Source organism: Moschus berezovskii, chromosome 14 (genome assembly GCF_049115385.1).
Source record: "Moschus berezovskii isolate FMDL1 chromosome 14, NW_MosBer_1.0, whole genome shotgun sequence".
Lineage (NCBI taxonomy): Eukaryota > Metazoa > Chordata > Mammalia > Artiodactyla > Moschidae > Moschus > Moschus berezovskii.
Genome location: NC_142473.1, coordinates 58405960 through 58426000, shown reverse-complemented (window position 1 = coordinate 58426000; position 20041 = coordinate 58405960). Strand labels below are relative to the sequence as shown.

Sequence of the window (20041 nt, the reverse complement as noted above, 5' to 3'; positions counted from 1 at the left end):
GGAGAAAGATCCCGGTGTGGAGTGCCTGTGAGTCTGAGTCACTCTGCCATCTCTGTGACTTTAGACTTTTCTGTTCTGAGCCTCTGGGAAATAGGAAATAGTAACTTCTATCTTGAAGGATTGGTTTGAGATTAAGCTAGATCAAGTATGTGAATCAACTATGAAAGCTTCCAGCACACAGTAGGTTTTCACTAATTGTAACTTGTAAGATAGGACAGAATAGTAAGATGATTTTATTTTTGCCTCCACTATCCCTTTAAATTTATTCTGTGGGATAAGTTTTTTTCCCACCCTGCCATGAAATTTTGGGCAAGTCCCATCACTTGTACAGCAGATTTCAGTGAATGAAAAGCCCTCCAGTCAATAAGAAATCCAGTCCCACATTGTAGTCAAAATGTTGTCTATTTCAAGTTAAGACTTTTCCCCTCCTGCAGCTCTGCCTGCTGCAGAACAAAAGTCTGTGTTGGGGCTTGTACGCACACTCTGCCCTGCCTGTCGTCCTCCCCTCCTGCAGCATTTAACCTGCTGGGGGTTGGTATTCGGGGAGTAAGAGTCAAGAGAGGGAACCAGGAGGGTTCTAGTCTGGACTGGCATGGTCGTGGTGATCGGTGCCCTCTGGACTGGCAGGTGTGGGGGGATGGACTCTCTTGTGGGCACTGTGTGGGGTTCTCTTGAGGCCCCCACTTATCATGACAGATCTCAGCCTAGAAGTCCCTTGATAAATTACCTCCAGCAACTCCTCTTATTGCCATCCAAGGTCACAATACTTAACACCCTCAGCTCCTGTTTCCTCATCTGTGAAATGAGAATGATAATAATAGCTCTAGCTCCGTAAATCCTTCATGAGGATTAAAGGAGAGCATGCACACAATGGACTTTCAACAGTCCCTGGCACCGAGAAGTTTCTCTGTAATGTGAGCCACCTTCACTGCGATCACCATCGTCATGATTAATCTCTAAGCAGACCAGTCACCAAGTGGGAAGATCAGTCATTTTCATTTTCCTTTTGTTGCCAACCCTCCCTCCTCTTACCGCTTGGCCAGGGCACGTGCGTGCACACACTGATGCATATAAACACACAGGGGACGTACGGGCATGGCTGCTTGCACAGAGTAGTGGCTCTTTGGCTCTCTGACCCCCTCTGATGTTGGCTCTCATGCAGCAGCACCCTAGGTGCCCTCTCTCCCACTGCCCCTAATTCATGTGTCTCTTACACTGTCCCTCACAGCACCCTAATTAAGTGGTGGCCCCTGTGGAGCCATCTGCTGCTGGATTATCAACCATCTTTCTCCCAGAGTCCCTGGGACTCTGCTAATGGCCCCAGAGTTTCCTGAAGCAGAAAGACATTCTTATCCCATTGTTAGGAAATCACACGCAGGAGCCTCTGTGTTAAATGATTATAAGCGTGAAGATGGTTTTAGAACTCATGCAGTGATGCTCCGCATACTTTTCCTTCTGCTTTTGGTTGTTTCTTTTTAGGTTCTGCATAGTCTGGTTTCACTCCAAAAAAAAGAAAAGTAATGCGTCTCTCCAATCACCTGTCACAGTAAGACTGTCCATCACCCCCTAAGAACAGTTCAAGCCCTGCTCTGGTCTCCCCTGTGTTTGTCGATTACAGCACCTCCCACACCGCAGGTCTCAAGGCTGCTGATCTTTCTCCTCTGCCCTCACAGACGGGGAGTGCCTTAGCCTCTCTCCCCGGTGCCTGGCCCCCAGGCTCTCTGAGGCCTTAGTCACTTCACTCTTCTGAGCTTCCCGTCCTCACCCTTAAAATGGAAAGGAATCATGTCCATCTGGAAAAGTAGTTCTGAGGATTAAATGATTAAATAATGAGTGCAAAGCACCTGGCACACCACAGGCCCTCAACAGAGGAAAACCGTCTTATAACTGCTGAAGGTACTCAGTGAGGAATTCAATGATTTGTTAGCAGAGCTGACACTAAGTTTGTAATTCTGTCATCATTCACTAAAACATACATGAATGTGCAGGCTTCAGTCTCTGCGTCTCCCCCATCTCTAATTGTCCCCAAGTCACCCAACCAGAGTCCCTCCCAGCCACGTCATCACGTTACTCCCCTGCTCCGAAGTCTCAACCGTCTTCTGCTGCCGCTCCTTTGTTGCTCCGCTGCCCCCTAGACAAGCCTCTGAGAGTCTCGGAGTGGCTGTCCGGGTCTGCTCCTCTGTGATTCTCCTGCAGTCGTGTTCACTTGACAAGCCTTTTCTGAACGTCTGCTCTGTGCCTGGCCCTGGACTTGCTCCGGGAACACAACTCCTTCCCTCAAGAACCTCCAATGAGAGAAAGATGCCAGCTTGTCAGGAGACCAAGACAGCAGAGAGGATGTGCTATGGGGCTGAGGTGGTGATTTATGTGAGAGTGGGACTTCCCAGGTGACGCTAATGGTAAAGAACCTGCCTGCCAACACGGAAGACGTAAGAGATGCAGGTTCGATCCAATCCCCGGGTCGGGAAGATCCCCTGGAGGAGGGCATGGCAACCCACTCCAGTTTTCTTGCCTGGAGAATTCCATGGACAGAGGAGCTGATGGGCTACAGTCCACAGGGTTACAAAGAGTCGTATATGACTTAGCATGCACATAGCACATGTTTTTGTGAAACGCATGGCTCACTGTTGGCCCAACACACTCCTTCTCTTCTCTCCCCCTCAGTCACCCCTCTGATGACCTGCCCAGTGTGTTAGATAAAGAAGGCAGGTCACTGATGTGAAAGAAGTTACTTTTGAAATATAATTGCTTCCCACATAGACTAGGTGTTCTGAAGGGCTTTGTTTGCCCAGCTGAAAGCTCATGACCTTCCCAGCTAGAACCTGCCATTCCAGACTGCTTTGGGGGATGTTTCTGAGATGGCTCCAAGTACGGGCCATGTTCCTGAGTTTATGGATGGGATCTTCTTCCTCTCAACAGCCTTGGAGAGCTCAAAGAGGGAAAGAAATTTCCATGCTGCTTCCAGAAATTTTGAGCTCTTTCAGAAATGTCAGTGCCTCCCCTTCTCTATAATCCCCCACTCACCTTCTGAATCCCCTCAGATTCCTTGGGGTGGGAGGCCTCAAGCTCTGGAGCACTTGCCCTCCTCAGGCCGTGCCATTCACCTGTGCTTTCCAGTATTGGTGGGGCTCCTGCCCTAAGGAACAGAAAGGTCCTGTAAGTCAAGTTCATACTTCATGCTACTCAAGCATGAAGCTACTCAAGCTTCAAGCATCAAGCATACTTGATGCTTCACAGGTGCCTATTGAACAGAAGAGCTAGCAGAGGTTCAGAGACATGAAACAGTACTTGAAATATTGTTTGGGTGCCTGCTATGTGTGATGTGCTGGGTTCAATCCTGTTTGCTCAATCGAGATATGGCCGGGGGTCAGGCAGGATCTAGTCACAGCACAACATTTGCCCGTGTCAGAAGCACAGACCTTTTCCTAACAGCCCCTGTGTTATACAGGCTTGTGTCTAACCTCTTTAGGGGCCTGTATTTGAATTGCATCTTGACATAGCAGTTTTTCCAGCCAAAAAAGGGGACGAATAATATATCCCAGGTACGGACAGGCATGTGCAACTCACGAAGTAATGGGAGTGTTTCAGGTTTCACAGGGCAGCCTATGGGGTTGAAACGTGGAATTGCACAGATCTGGGCTCAGATCTGGCCGTGACTGACAGATGTAGCCCAAGTAAGTTCTTGCCCCAGTCTTGGACTCTGGGGACCTCCAGCCATAAGGACTTCACAGAAGGTTGAAGAGTGAACAAGTAAATTCCTCCCGCCCTGGAACAGAGAGGAAGAAAGACAGATGCAGTGCAGCCCTAGATTTTCTCTGGCCCCCTAGCAACTGGCCTCTAAAGGCATCAGCCACATCAAATCATTGTTACGCTGGCCTCTGACCCAGGCAAGCGACAAACAAGATTTCACTCTGCACGGTAGCTTCAGGAAGAGATTCTGGACCCCAGTTTTGAAGAAGCCCGTCCAGACTGTGTGGCCTGAACAGGAGCTCACGTTCTCTCAGCCTCTGATGCCTCTTAGGATGGTCTCTTGCTTCCTCAGACTTGCAAGTTGCTGAAAGACTTCCTGGAAGTAAACTTACAACATAAAGAGAAAGAATGGTATTGAAGCCATAAAAGGTTAGTCTGCCTGGGGAAATGAAGTCCTTACTCACTCACTGGACCACCCACCCATTTCCTGCCAGGCTGCCCGCTCCCTGCTGCATCTCAGGGCTCCTCTGACCTCGGACGAGTGGAGCGTGGGCAGTCGAAGGCAGAATTTAAGCGGTATCATTTCCAGTGAATCATTAGCAGCAAGAAACAAACTGACATTAAATGCACGAAAAATGGCATCACGGGGATCATCTGTTTAATACTGTTATGCGCAATATTATTTAATAATTTCTGGAGCCACACTCCAGCGCTGTCAGACTGAGAATGTATTCCTATTTCCAAACAGGAATGATCTGCAGCCTTCATGCATGATGATAACCAAGTGTATTATGATACATGAAAAAAAAAATTTCTCGTCCAGTTATTTCTTTAAGGCAACCTTCTAGAAATGTAATTGTGAGATCAAAGGATAGCAATTTTAAAGCTTCATTCACTTCATTCACTAAATTCACAAATTCAACATATATGCAGTGATCACGTGTGATGTTCCAGACCCTCTGCTGGGCCCTGGGATTACAGAGAAGCCCTGTAGACCAGGCTACAATTTCCCCACATCCTTGCCAATAGTGGGTACTGTGATGCTCTGTCTGTTTTGGCAGTCTATGTAAAAATAGTAATATATTCCCAGTGGCTTAAGATTTAAAGGAAAAAAATACATAAATGCACAAAGGAAAAGGTATAAATATTTATATGATTTTGACATAGAGGACTTTTAAAGAATAACCTCAAGAGTAAAAGTTCAGGAAAAAATTTATAGATTAGGCCATGTGCAAATTTAAAGCTAATATATGGATGTAACCACAAACGAGGAACCCACACTGAATCTTGTCTTTTCTCAGGCCTTATGTACACAGCTTTCCAGCGATGCTCAGGAGACTGCTGTAGAACACTGGGGTTTCTCATCATGGACTCATCCAAACACCCGGCGGCCCCAAGCAGCAGGGCTCTAGTCCCAACAGGAGGCCATGGCAGGCCACTGGGATTTGCATAGGCATAGATAGAACCATAGAGATGTAGGCAAAAGAAAAACTGGGAAACACAGTGGCAGAGAAATATTATGTCATATTTTTATCTCTAACCCTTACAGAGATTCTTACCAATTAATGGGAAAAAGAAAAATGGACAACTACGTGTTACTTTTACAATCAAAAAAGTAAAGACAAGGGATTTCCCTGGCTGTCCAATGGCTAAGACGCCATACTTCCACTTCAGGGTCACATGTGCAACCCCTGATCAGGGAACTAAGATCCCACATGCTGTGCAGCCACAACAACAACAAAACAGCAAAGGCAAGAGTACATGTCTACTTGTTCAGCAACACTGGTTGAGTGCATGATGAAATGTTCCAGCCTCCAAACCAAGCACCTGGGTCACAGAGAGGGCTTAGACGTCCCCATTGTCCTCCCAGGCCTCCCAAATGGTCTTGGAAGCAACCAAGAGCACGCTGTGAGCAATCAGACACAGAAGCTGGTACAGAGAAGTCCCAGGGCACCAAAGGAGGCAGGAATCGGCTCTGCAAGATGAGGGGGGGGTGTGAGGAAAGAGGATGAGCCAGCTGAATGTTTTAACAGCTTTATTGAAGTATGGTTTACATGACAAATAATTTACGCCTTTTAAGAGTCCAGTTTGATGAGATTTAATGAGTTTATGCATTGGGGCAAACAAACAGTGTTAGAATATCACCAGCCCTCCTGCTGTTTTACAGTCAATCTTTCCTCCCACTCCCAGGCCTAGCCAACCATTGATCATTCTACAGTTTGTCTTTTCTAGGAATTTTATACAAACAAAATCAAATAATGCATTGTATCTCCTGTCTGGCCATTTCATTTAGCATGATGTTTTTTGAGATTTCATTCATATTGGTTCATTCCTTATTGTTGCTGAGTATTATTCCCTTGTGTGGGTTTACCATTTTCTTTATTCATTTATTAGTTGTTAAATATTTATGTGGGTTGTTTCCAGCTTTTTTGACTACCATGAATAATACTGTTATTAAGACTTCTGTATCTGTTGCTGTGATTCATGGGGTCGCAGAGAGTCGGACACGACTGAGCGACTGAACTGAACTGAACTGACTGATCTGTTGCTTGCAGTGTATTTCTCTTTGGTACTTAGAATTGCTAGGTCATTTGGTGTGTGGCTTCCCTGGTGGCTTAGCAGTTAAGAATCTGCTTGCAATGCAGGAGCCACAAAAGATACAGTTTTGATCCCTGGGTCAAGAGGATAACATGGAGGAGGGCATGGCAACCCACTCCAGTATTCTTGCCTGGGAAATCCCTTGGACAGAGGCGCCTGGCAGGCTACATCCCATACATAGGGTTGCAAAGAGTTGGACACGCTAAAGTGAATGAGCACAATGGTGTGTGGCTAACTTAGGAACAAATGTTTTTCCAAAATAGCTGTACCATTTTACATTCCCATCAGCAACGGAAAAGCCTGGTAGTTCATGGGGTTGCGAAGAGTTGGACACTTCACTTCAGCAATGTATGAAAGATCCAGTTGCTCCTCATTCTTGCCAAAATTTAATGTTGTCAGTGATCTTTATTTTAGCCATTCTAGTGAGTGTGTAGTGGTATTTCACTGTGGCTTTAATTTGTATTTCCCTACAAATTGTGGTGTTGAACAAATTTCCATGTACTTATTTGCCATTTGTATGTCTTCTTTAGTAAAGTGTCTATCAGTAGATTTCCCATTTTAAAATTGGGTTGTCGGTCTTACTATTGAGTTTTAAGAGATCTTTATATATTCTAGACACAGATTTTTTTTTTAATCAGATACATGTTTTGCAATATTTTCTCTCAGACTCTGATTTGTCTTTTCCTTGCCTTAATGGTGTCTTTTGAAGAGTAAGTGTTTCATTTTGATGAACTGAATTTATCTTTTTATATTTTATTGTTTTTAGACTTTTGTGTCATATTTAAGAAATCTTGGTCTACTCCAAAGTCACAAGATTTTCTTCCATGTTTTCTTTACGAAGTTGTATCATTTTAGAGTTTACCTTTAGTTTAGGTCTATGGCATCCTAGACATTGATCTAGAATTTCAATCAGCTCCACTTTAATTAATTTTTGTATGTTGTATAAGTCAATGGTTGAGGTTAATTTTCTTTGCATATGGACACCCAGTTTTCCTGGAACCATTTACTGAAAAGACTATCCTTTCCTCCATTGATTTATCTTAGCACCTTTGTCGAAAACAAATTTGTGAATAGTGGTATGATGATAAATGTTTAACAGCTAACTCCCTGGGGAAAAGAAAGGGCTTAATTTATAGTGTTGGCCAATTTCCTAGTATGAATATATTCACATAGTTAATTTCGAGCTACCAAAAATTTAATAATCAGCTCACCAAATTTCTGAAATTTTGACGGTCAGCTCTGTGAGTTAAGATAGGTCAACTTCAACACACTACTGTATACAAAGATCAGTTTCTGAACTCTCTATTTTGTTCATGGATCTATGTCTCCATCTTTATGCCAGAAGCACACTTGATTACTGTAGCTTCATAATAAGTTTTAAAATAAGGAAATAGAAATACTTTGTTTCTCTTTCTCAAAAAAATTATATAAATTTTAGGTCTCCAGTGTTTCTATATCAATTTTAAAATCAGATTGTCATTTTCTACAAAAAGTCTTGCTGGGATCTTAATAAGATTTGCTTTGAACTTATAGATCAATTTCTAGAATGCCATCTTAGCAATATTGAACCTTCCCATTTAAGAACATTGTGTAGCTCTCATTTGTTTAGGTCTTCAATTTCTCTCAGCAATATTATGTGGTGTTCAGTGTTCAGGCATTGCACTTCTTTTGTTGAATTTGTTCCAGAGTATTTTATTCTTTCTGATGCTGTTGTGAATGGATTTTTAAATTTTTTATTTTCTTACTGTCTGTGACTAGTCTGCAAAAAGATAGTTAATTTTTGTATATTGAGTGTGTATCCAGTAACCCTGCTAAATAAACATTCATTTATTCTAGAACTTTTTGTGGTTTCCTGAGGATTTTCTAAATGCAAGTTAATGTTATATGCAAATAATGGTAGTTTTACTTCTTTTCTAATCTGTATGCCTTTAATTTTTTTATCTTCTTTATTATACTGGCTATTGACTCCACTGTAATACTGAATAAAAATCATGACAGTGGACAACCTTATCTTACTCTAGATCTTAGGGGGAAAGCACTAAGTCTTTCACCATTGAGTATGATGGTAGTTGTAGTGTTTCTGTAGATGTCCTCTATTAGGCTGAGGAAATGTCCTTCTATTCCTAGTTTACAGAGTTTTTTAATCATGAAAAGGTGTTAGATTTTGTCTAGTGTTTTCTCTGTATCTATTAAAAATGATCATATGACTTCTGTTCTTTATTCTATGAAAATGACGTATTACATAATTTATTTTTTGTATGTTAAACCAAACTTGCATTCCTGGGATAAACCTCGCTTGTTAAGGCTACTTTAACTTTTTTTACATATTTCTGGGTTTGATTTGATCATTTTTTGTTAAGGGTTTTAATATTTATATTCAAGAGTAATGTTAGCCTGTAGTTTTCTTATAATGTGTTTCACTGGGTTGGTATCTGGGTAATACCTGATTTTACCCATCTTAAAATGAGTTGGGAAGTGTTCTCTCTTCCTCTATTTTTAAAAAAGATGTTAGGATGGGTATTTATTTTTTCCTTAATGTTTGATAGAATTCAACAATGTGAATTTTAATTCTAATGTTTGATAGAAAAATCACCAGGCATTTGGATTTTCTTTGTGGAAAGATTTAAAATTACCAATTCAGTTTCTTTACTTGAAATACATTTATTTAGATTTTCTATTTCTTTTTGAGTCAGTTTTTGTGATCTGCGTCTTTCTCAGAACTTGTGCATTCCATCTATATTGTCAAGTTTATTGACTTAAAGTTGTTCTTAGTATTTCCTTATCATTAATGGAGCTACACTTTAAAGAGTAAATTAGCATAGATCTCAAAAAGTCATAAAATGATATCTTCAGCATCAGCTTTATTTATTTAAAAAGAGTTACAAATTCCTCCTATACACAGAACAAAGAAGGAGGAAGCATATTTATCAAGCACTTCAGTAGGTGTATCATACAAGGTGTATCAACCCCTTTTTATAGATCATCTCATGGGAGTGTTCTCCCAGAATTCTAGGTTTACCCAGAAGGAGGCAGCACTCTTTCCCCACTTTGGGGACAACTCTAAGGGTTCCCCTTTCCTGCCCTAGGAACCATCTTTCTGCTAGTAATAGACACGGGTCCTTGGGGACACAACGTTGTCATCCAGAAGAGAGCAGCCTCGACCAGACAACTGTGATCTTGCAGCACAACTACCCCTTCATTTCTGCAACCAATAAATCAAGATCATAATGCAAACATGGGAGTAAGGGGTCGAGGAGGGAGTTAACTGTAATTTTCTCACAACCTCTCATCTAGCACTTATTCTTTTTTGCAAGAGGAGTATTTGTGTGTGTGCTTACCTTCACCACCAAGCCTTCTCACTCTGCCAACTGTAAGTTTCTTATTTTGCACCCTTTTTCTCCTCTACAGTTCCTAGCATAGACACTGCAATCTGAATTTGTATAGAAACAAATGTTTGACTCCTAGTTCGAGCAGTTTTCACTTTTATCTATCTGTATTCTAAATTATGGGCTTCCCTGGTAGCTCAGCAGTAAGGAATCCACCTGCAAATGCAGGAGACACGGGTTTGATCCCTGGGTTGGGAAGATCCCCTGGAGAAGGAAATGGCAACCCATTCTAGTATTCTTGCCTGGGAAATCCTGTGGGCAGAGAAGACTGGCGGTCTACAGTCCATGGGATGGCAAAAGAGTCAGACACGGCTTAGCGACTAAACAACAACTCATAATTATACACATTTTGTGCCTGGGCCTTTCTCTATGTGAGGCACTGTTTCCCAGGTGCACAGGGGCCTGTGAGCCCCACTCGGCCCGCGACAAACTGAGATGGCAGTGACCTGCAGACTGAGCCATTTACTGTTGAGGGGACCCACGTCCCAGCACTTCTTTGCCAACTGATGTCCATGCCAGACATTTCCATGTAAGAGAAAGGAGGATTCTTTTCCTTTCATTCTCTGTTCACATTAGATTAGCTTCCCACTTTACGTACTGACAGTTTATTTTTTGCCCAGTGTGTGCTTTCCTTGTTTTAGAAAACCATCGTACACAGTGTGTGCATGCATACCAGATCTTAACCGGTAAGAAGAGCAATCTTAAATGATTAGAATGTTGGCCTTCTCCATAAGAGTCCCTTTTCTTCCTTTCACACAAAAGAAACTCAAAGATGCATGAAGCACATATACCTGCATAGATCATGACACTCCTCTCTTGACCCAGACATCTCTGGCTCGAAGAAGCGACCCTCCACTCCCCTCTGGAAGAAGAGAACTTCTAAGCCTCCTGCCACCCCTGAGGTTCAGGGATGTTCATTTCTTTTTCATGTACAAATCCTGCATCCAGTAACCAACTCCTGACAATAGCTTGGCAACCGACATCACTCTCTGACTGCCTGTCAGAGTTCAAGAGGGAGCCCGCTTCCCTTCTAGAACGCTTTAATATAATAATATAATATAACAAGTGTAGACGTGATTTTTGAACGATGACAGTGTTTCCATGACAACACAAATCACTGATGTGCATCCACAAGAATACTTTAACCCATTAAGATTGTAAAGTGTGGTTTTCTTTCCTCATAAAGCAGTCGAGGAATGTTGTTGAGAATTCCGTTGTCAAGAGAATGGAGAGTATGGCAAAACCAACCAATATATTAGTGTAAGGTAATTTGCCTCCAATAAAAAAAACAAAAGAAAAAGAGAATGGAGAAAGAATTCTTTCCCAAGGACATAGGACACATAATAAATAAATCTGAGCTTATGGGCAGAGAAGTAGAATTTATATTTGATGTAGTTGGCAATAATCTATTATTTTGCCTTCACTTCTGCTAAGAAGTGGTTTACACCAATTAATGCATGTAGATATTTTTCACAGCTGTAAAACTGTCCTATAATTCTCTTCCATTGTTTCTTGTAAACGTCAGGATTTTCCACATGAGAATCGAAGGGCTAGCCTCTATTCTCTTCTTGTACAATGTCTCCGCAAGGCCAAATCCTCCCTGCATTCCCCAGACGCCTTCCCTCCCCCTTCCTCTTTCGGGACCTGGCTTCATCAATCACCCAGCTCCCGCCTGTCTTCCATCTCTCCCACTGTAATTGCTCTTTCAATATCTCCCCTTGAATCACTGCAGGAAAATGTGCTTAAGTGGGACAAGGCCTTAAGAAGTGAACATCTGCTTATAGTGGACCCTCAGTATTAGAGATTCAATTAATCAGGCATTCGTTGAATGCCACTTTGTTTGAGTTTAACATGAACTGCATTCAGAATGAATCATTTGAAACGAAATGAAATCGCCACTGGGAGCTTCTGTCCACATTTTGTGCCTTTCGGGCACTGGAATGTTGACTGCAGTGGTCAGAAGAAAACAATAGCCTTGACGGATGTTTGATGTCTGTGTAATTGTTTAGACCTCCCCACTGACTGCAAGGTCAGTGAGGCAGAAGCAGCATCTGGCTTTCACACTGTGTTTCCAGCTCCGTGACTGGAATGGAGAAGACGTGCCTTCATTTTTCTTGAACACGTGACTCTGTAATGAAAACCAAATACATTAGTGTATAATTATCCACCATAGATTTGGTAATTCTGACGTTCAGGTCGTCTACAACTAATGCATGCTCATTTAAACCCTCATCAATCCTGTGAAACAGGCCCTGTCCAAGAGTTTCCAGATGAGCTCACTGAGCTGCAGAGCAGATGAGGGGCTGATGGAGAGTTAGTACCGAGATGGCACCCGGTTTATTTCATTCTAGAGCCTGCGCTCTTGCCATGGAGCCACCATCTCTGTTCCTCTCTGGTGTCTATGCTTGTTCCCACCTCCCTGACCTCCCTACCTGTGCTTCGCTGAGCCCTGCATGTGCCGTGTGCACTGAGGCATCATTTTCTCCCGTGAGTGCCTGAGTTTCTTTGTTTCTGCCTGTGACCGTGCCCCGAGGCACGTTATTTCTTAACCAACTTTGCTGCATCGGAGGCTTTCCTACCTCTAGTGAAGGCTGCAAAATGTTCTCCTTCAGGTTCTTACAACCCAAGCAGTGCGGGATCCCTGGGTTTGATCCCTGGGTTGGGAAGATCCCCGGGAGAAGGGACTGGCAACCCACTCCAGTATTCTTGCCTGGAGCATTCCATGGACAGAGGAGTCTGGTAGGCTACAGTCCGTAGGGTCACCAAGAGTTGGACATGACTGAACGACTGATTCTAACACTAAGGGAAGAGTGTTGAGGAATGTGTGGACCTACTGTGAGAAGGTATAGAGGCCATGGTATAGAGGCCATGGTATAGAGGCCATGATGCTTGTGTAGCGACTTTATCTCCCCTCCCTGGCTAGGGCAGCCCAGGGACTTCGTGTTCAGCTGTTCACAGGGCTGAAGTGAAGGTGGCATTCTGAATCCCCTTCCAGGGCACAGTGAGGGTTACACACAGGTGGAAAGACAGTCCTGCTGTTCAGCGGAGGCACAACCTGGGAGGGAAGGAAGGTGTCTCCACAGGGAGCCTCAGACAAGCTAGAACATAGTGAGCGCTACCAAGAGGTGAAGGTCAGAGGAGGCAGGCTGGATTCAGCATGAACCTGTGGACTCCCTAGAGGGGAGTGCACTGCAGCCTGGCACGGAAGGTCATGTAATGCTTCAGCGACGGAGGTGTGGAGGGAACAGCGTGCCAGGAAGGGGAACAGCACGGCCGGAGAGCACAGTCTGTGTCTGGGGATATGGGCCATGGAGTCCTCCCAGGCAGTGATGGACCCCTTGGCACAGGGTCCCTGTGAGGATTGCATAGGACAGTGCAGTCTAAGGGCATTACAAGGTGCCTGGCACGCAGAAAACGCTCACTCAGTGATGGAGTGGATGAAGATAAAGGAAGCTGGAAGGGTCACCTCAGGCCACATCACAGGGCCCTGCATATCATCCTGAGAAATCGTGACTCGTGGCAACCAGAAGGGCCCTTGGCTGGGAACTTGGTCCTTTGGGGCCCTGGGAACAGCTAAGGTATTTCCAGAGGGGAGCAGTGAGCCCACAGCTGAGCTGGAGTCAGGTTTACCCTGCAGCACGTCTCATGTGGGTCAGAATGAGGAGACAGGGACCAGGATTCTGATGCTAGGTCCAGGAGAGAGAAGAGGTGCTGAGGGCCCAGGTGAGGTGTGCAGAGGAGCTGGACGGGAGAAGGTGAAGGTAGGGTGACCCCTTTAAAAACTTCACCTGATTAGCACAGTCTAAAAGCCCTGCTTCAGCAGCCACTCTGGACATGACTGGGTTGGGATTTAAAGGTCCTGAAGGAGCAGGTCAGGAACATCTTGTCCACCAAGTTCCCCTGAGACAGCACACCCTGGGCCTGCTTTGCCATCCCTGGCTAGGGCCTGGGGACCAACCCAGGCTTTCTCCATAGGTTTTCCTAGCACATGGAGCCATCAGCAGAGTCCTTTAAGGAGTCCTTAAGCCCAGATCTGAACGCAGTAGTGGAGCCACTTCTCTGTGCAGCTGACGCACCACGGAGAGACATCATAGTCCCAAACCCTCTCTGCCCCTTCAGGGATTATTAGGACATCAGTCAGGCACTGACCCTCCAGTCATGGGGTCCATCTGGGGGTCTGCTGTGGCGAGCACAGGGGGCCCTTGGCAACGCGGTTAGATCCTCCTGTCCCCGTGACTTCCTGACATCCTGATACAGGAAAAGCTGTAGATGAGGAACAACTCCAGGAGGCCAGGGCATCAGCCTGCAGATGGGGGGGGGGGGGCTCCCAGTTTACCCAGAGCCTCGCTGCAGTGTGCGCCAGATGGGCTGAAGGGCAGTGCTTTCTTGTGTTTACTGTCGGGAGCCAAGTTGCCAGGAGCTAGAGGTGGGTTACACACGCATCCCCAAGTGCAGGGCAGCAGACATAACAAGGCCTTTGAGCCAGGCAGACTGCGGCCCAGTAACCGCCTCACCACATACCAGCTTCTACTGACTTGGCGTCCCTTCCTCATGCTCAGCATGGGACGAATAACAGTGGCCACTCAGGGTGCTCAAAGGCTAAAGCAGGACTAGATTCTTAAGGGGCTCAGCCTTTTAACAAGTAGGTGTTGGGCAAGTGTCTGTTAAGCTTTCTTCTCCTTACCTGCCTTAAGTCTCGGCTGCTCCCGCTGCCCCCAGTCAGCCCCTTTCCCACCAGGGAAGCTTCACTCAGCGGGGTGCTGGGTGCCTCCCATCCATCCAGGGAGGATGGAGTCTATGCAAGCTGGGTGACTTCACATGTTCACCCTAGGAAGGAAAACTCTTCCCAATAAGGACTTAAGACCTGCAGTTCATGGATTTTAGGGGAGGTGGTTTAAGCAATAATCTGCCTGTAATGCAGGAGACCCAAGTTCGATCCCTGGGTTGAGAAGATCCCCTGGAGAAGGAAATGGCAACCCACTCCAGTATTCTTACCTGGGAAATCCCATGGACAGAGGAGCCTGGCAGGATACAATCCATGGGATCGCAAAGAGTCAGACATAACTGAGCAACTAACGCTTTAAGTAATAATAGAAGCCCCACATGTAAGCAGCCTTCACAAGTCTCTGAATTAGAACAGAACACTTGATTTTCTTTGATCTCCAAATATTTCTTGGATGTTTTGCTGTGCTGTGCAGGGCAGCAGGGAAACACAGATAACAGAGCTCGGTACCTGGTGGAAAGGGCCTCTGGCGAGGGCAGGAGCCATGTTGGTGACGCCATCATCATTTCAGCATGATGGACACTGGATGGAAGTCTCCGATGTTCTCTTGTCTCCAAGGAGCAAGCACTGCCCCATTTGGGTGGGCAGGAGGGCCTCAGAGGAGGGCCAGGAGAAAGGAACTCCACTAACACCTGTTTCTAGTAAATGCCTACTGAATGCCAAATCCTTCAGTCTTACGGAGAATATAGGAATGACATGGAGTATGGCTCTGAATGATGGCCCAGGGTGAGGGAAGGGCCCTGGCAGGGAGGTGGGGACTGGGGTCCTCACCCAACCAGGCCCCTAACCTGCAGTCTGCCATAGGAAAAGTTAAAGAATATGGCTCTACAGCCATGCAAATGAGACTGGACTTGAAGGAGAGTTCTGTTCTGAATTTTCTCTTAAGTGTCTTATCTCCCAAGAGAGACAAATGGAATCATGAAAGAATTAAAGCATCGTGAGACTGCTGGGTAACCACAGAGTCAGACAGTACAGTATAGGGCCCAGGAGCCAAGAACTGGGAGACTTGGGACTGAGAAATCCAGGAGGGGTTCCTGGAAGAGCAGAGCCCTGAACTGGGCCTTGAAGAATAAAACTGGGACAGTCCAAGAGGAGGGGATACTGTCAGTGGAGGAATAGGAACAGTGAGTCACCTCACTCAGCAGTGTTCAGCGGCTCCCCAGGCCTCAAACAAGCATCCAGTGTGGCATTCCAGGCTCTTTACAGCCTGCTCCCAGCTCCTGCCCACCCAGCCACCTTGCCGTCCCTCTGAGAGCCCCACCCACCCACTCCCTGAGCGCTTCACCTGCCCTCTGAACCTGTCCCCCTTACCTCACGGCTGCCCGATTCCCCCCACCCACTTCTCCATCTGCATCTTTCAGTGCCCCCTTCCCCACCTAACCCCTTAGAACAGAGCATCTTTTCTCCTCTCTCCTTCTGGACTGTGTCCCATTTGCTTCATTCTGGTTTTTCTTGGGATCCCACATGGACAAACCCTGACTCACTCAACTGTAGAGACCTCTACCTTGGCTTCCTCCTCTCTGTGGGCCACGTGCCATGCCATGGCTGGAGTTTGGCAAATGCCAAACAAATGAATGAGTGAATGAACAAGTGGAGATCTAGTTGCACAGAAAGGGGAATTGATGCTTACAGGGGATCATGAAATTCATGGCAAGAGACACAGATGTGACTGACCTGGGAGTGTGGCCCACACTGCTCTGGGTGGAGCATCTGAGGGCCAGAGGAGCACAGGTATTCTCTGTGCAGTCTGTGTCATTTAAAGCCTCCAGGGTGTTGCAGACAGCAGGCCCAACCCTGCCCAGGCGGAGGCCTTGGGCATGCTGCAGCTCCAGCACATTGTCCAAGTGCAGTGGGAAGGAGGTGGGCTCTGGGGCCCAACGGACCTGGGCTGAGAATCAGCTCTGTTATTTGCCAGCTGTGTGGTCTTATGCAAGCCACTTAACCTCTCTGAGCCTTGGTGACCCTCTTTCAGAAAAGGGAAAATAATACTACCTCCTTTCAAAGTCATTGTAAGGATTATAGAAAATAAACAAAACAATCTTCCAGCTTATAAGAGGTAACTACTGAATGGTACGTAATTCTTTTTTTATGACATATGATTAGTTGTTCCATGTGGCTGGGGAAGGCTTTGTGGAAGGTTCAAAGAAAGTTCTAGGTAATAAAATTTGGGTTTAGACCTAATAGCCTGTCATAACTGCGGTGAACTTATTACGAGACTCATTAACACATCCCACATAGAGATGATGTACCAAAGTTGTTCAAGACCAGGGTTACCGAGCTGTCCCCTCAAGGACACATTTGATAATGCTCACAGTGAGACCTTTGCCAGCCACTGCAGAGAGAAAGCTGCAAAGGCCGGCCCAGGAGAGATGACCCAGAAACAGTGCTTAGGGCCAGTGTATACCTACCTCAGCCCTCATTCTGTAGCAAGCAGGCAGAGGTGGGAGCAGAGAACCCAGGTTTCTGCCGTCATATTTTGGGAGCCAAGTTCTTATTGCTTTGGCTACCGGAAGACCTGGGCCAAGTATCAGGGCTTTGGAACTGAGGGTGGAAGGAAGGAGGGAGGGCCTGGGACCTCAGGCAGATAATAGCGATCAGAGCCCCAGCTACAACCCGAGCCAGAGCTGGGCCTGTTGTAGAGACAGAATGGCTCAGAAGTCAGGCTGTGGTAATGGGTTGAGTCTACAGAGGTGTAGAGGAGAAGGATCAAAAAGCTCTCTAGAAGCTAAGTAGGTGCCGCTGTTAACAGAATCAGGAGGGTCTCAACCCTCCTCCTAAATCCCCTCTCTTCCAAGGTTCCCTGGCTCATGGGTAACATCCCCCCACCCCATCCCACAAACGCCCAAATCTCTCTCTGAGCCTGGCCTCCCCCAGCTCAGCGGAGTTCAAGTCCTGCCCATCCCCTCTGCGCTGTGTTCCAAGCACCCCCGCCTTCCCAAAGCAGGCCTCTGCTTTCCTCCCAGCTCACTGCACAGCCCTCTTGGCCTCCAGCCCCACCCTTCTGCTCTGTCCCCATTCACACTGCTTCCAAAGTTCTCTTCCCCAAAAGGAATGTGGCCGCATACACCATGAACTTGTTTGGCATCTCCATGTTACAGTCCAGACCATCCCCTCGGCAAGACGGGCAGGAACTTCATGACCTACCCAGCCTCTCATGTCGCCACCAGGTTTCAGCCCGGTCACCCCAGCTTCCCACGCATCCCCCTGGGGGGCTGCACCTCTTTGTGTGCTGTCATCCTACCCGGAACCCACACCTTCTCTCGGTCAGCTGCCTGCCAACCTCTGTGATTCCCTTCAGAACCTGTCCTTCAATTCCCAACCTGGCCCAGGAGCTCCTGGGCTCCCAGACCCTTCTCCCACACGGAACCTCACTTACTGTCCTCCCATCCCTCGCACTCCCACACCTTGAGCTCAGCATCCTAAGCAGACCTAAGCAGTCAGTAAATGTTTAATGAATGAGTGAATGGTGGGTGAGTGAGTGAGAAGGAGCAGTGAGGAAATCCAAGAAGAGGAGACAACTTGGCAGGGGAAACAAAATGATTTGCTTCTAGGGATGCTGAGTTTGAGCTGGTGGGGGCATCTAGGTGCAGGTCCCAGCTGCACTGGAAAGGTGAGCCTGAAGCTTGGGGAAGGTCTCTTAAGAAACTGTAGTCTCTCTGTTCACACGTGAGCCTGTGCCCCTCAGAAACTCAAATGACCAGGGTGCAGCTCAGTACTGCCAAACCAGTTTTACCAACTCAGAGAGCCTCAGAGCCTGAAGGACATTATAAGGACATCATCTGGTCAGTCTTTTTTTTCTGACAAACGAGGAAACTAAGACTCAGGGAGGGGAGCAACCTGCTCAGCAGCTACCTAGAGGTAGAGCCAGGGCTAGAATTCGTGTGTCTCCATCACAGCCTGAGTGCTCTCTCTGCTGTCCCCTGGGGCGTCTTGTTGGTGGCACTCATGTCTGAGCCCCGAAGGAGGGAGTTACCATGAGGATGCGAGAGGGCACTGGAGAACCTAACTCGACAGATAGTCCTACACTGGCTCTTCCTCTCCCACAGTTTCTCATGGCCCCAAATGAAGGGAAACCTGATAAAAACCTCAGAGCCACAGAGCTTAGGCACTCAATGTCTTGCACTCAACAAACAAGACAGACCCGATGGCCTCCATTAGCAGCAATATTAATTTTTACCCTGTTTTGAACATTGTCAACATCTCCTCTCCAGTCCTGTAACAGATCAGAAATCAGGAGAGAGAGTGCTATGAGCAAGCAGCCTGACATACTGACTGCAAAAAGCAGCAGATGGGGATCACGTACGGTAAGAACCAACAGCCATTTACACCAACCCCACCAAAACTCTCCTATACATCATATATCCCAACACAGGTCCTCATGGTGACATCCAGTTGTGTTCAGTACATTTCGCTTATGATCTGCAGGTGTTTAGACATTTCATAAGGATTTTCATCTAAAGTGATTGAGATTGTTAAGTTTCAGGCAGCACACAAAAATCAAGCCCTCTGCTATCACAGGGAGGAATAAACTTTAAGGATTCAGGGTTACAGAATGTCTTCATCACAACAAAGGAAGGAACAGAACTGGCAGTTTTTGTTTGGCCACAACCTACCGGGCACACCGTCCATGTAACAGTCACCAACTCTCTCACCTCATATACAGCAGCATTGGGTCATATGTGCTGAACTTATAAATGACTGAAGATTGAGTCTTCAGCCTCATTTTCAGTTCAGTTTAGTCACTCAGTCCTGTCGAACTCTTTGCAACCCCATGGACTGCAGCACGCCTGGCTTCCCTGTCCATCACCAACTCCTGGAACTTGCTCAAACTCATCTCCATCGAGTTTGGACACCATCCAACCCTCTCATCCTCTGTCGTCCTCTTCTCCTCCTGCCTTCAATCTTTCCCAGCATCAGGGTCTTTTCCAGTGAGTCAGTTCTTCTCATCAGGTAGCCACAGTATTGGAGTGTCAGCTTCAAAATCAGTCTTTCCAATGAATATTCAGGACTGATTTCCTTTAGGATTGACTGGATCTCCTTGCAGTCCAAGGGACTCTCAAGAGTCTTCTACAACACTACATTTCAAAAGTATCAGTTCTTCGACACTCAACTCTCTTTATGGTCCAACTCTCACATCCATACACGACTACTGGAAAAACCATAGCCTTGACTAGATGGACCTTGGTTGGCAAAGTAATGTCTCTGCTTTTTAATATAGTATCAAGGTTGGTCATAACTTTCCTTCTAAGGAGCAAGCATCTTTTAATTTCATGGCTGCAGTCACCATCTGCAGTGATTTTGGAGCCCAAGAAAATAGTCTGTCATGGTTTTCATTGTTTCCCCATCTATTTCCCATGATGTGATGGGACCAGATGCCGTGATCTTAGTTTTTGATCTTTTTTATTTTCCTCAGCCTCATTTTAGATATTGTAAAAAGGAGACCCAAAGATTAGAACTGCTTGTCCGTGATCACGCAGTGGGAACTGGGAGCCTGCAGTCTTTCTCTGAGGTACTACTGTTGTTGCCACAATCTACCTTGACTGGGCCAGAAGGAATGCTTACATTTATGCAAGAGGAGAGAGAG

General features: G+C 46.1%; 1 protein-coding gene across 1 annotated transcript in view; it reads left to right on the top strand.

Annotated features, from left to right (window-relative positions):
- The window catches only part of MAP6 (microtubule associated protein 6), an 80689-nt gene that overhangs the window by 38584 nt on the left and 22064 nt on the right, over window positions 1-20041 (top strand). The window lies entirely within an intron of this gene.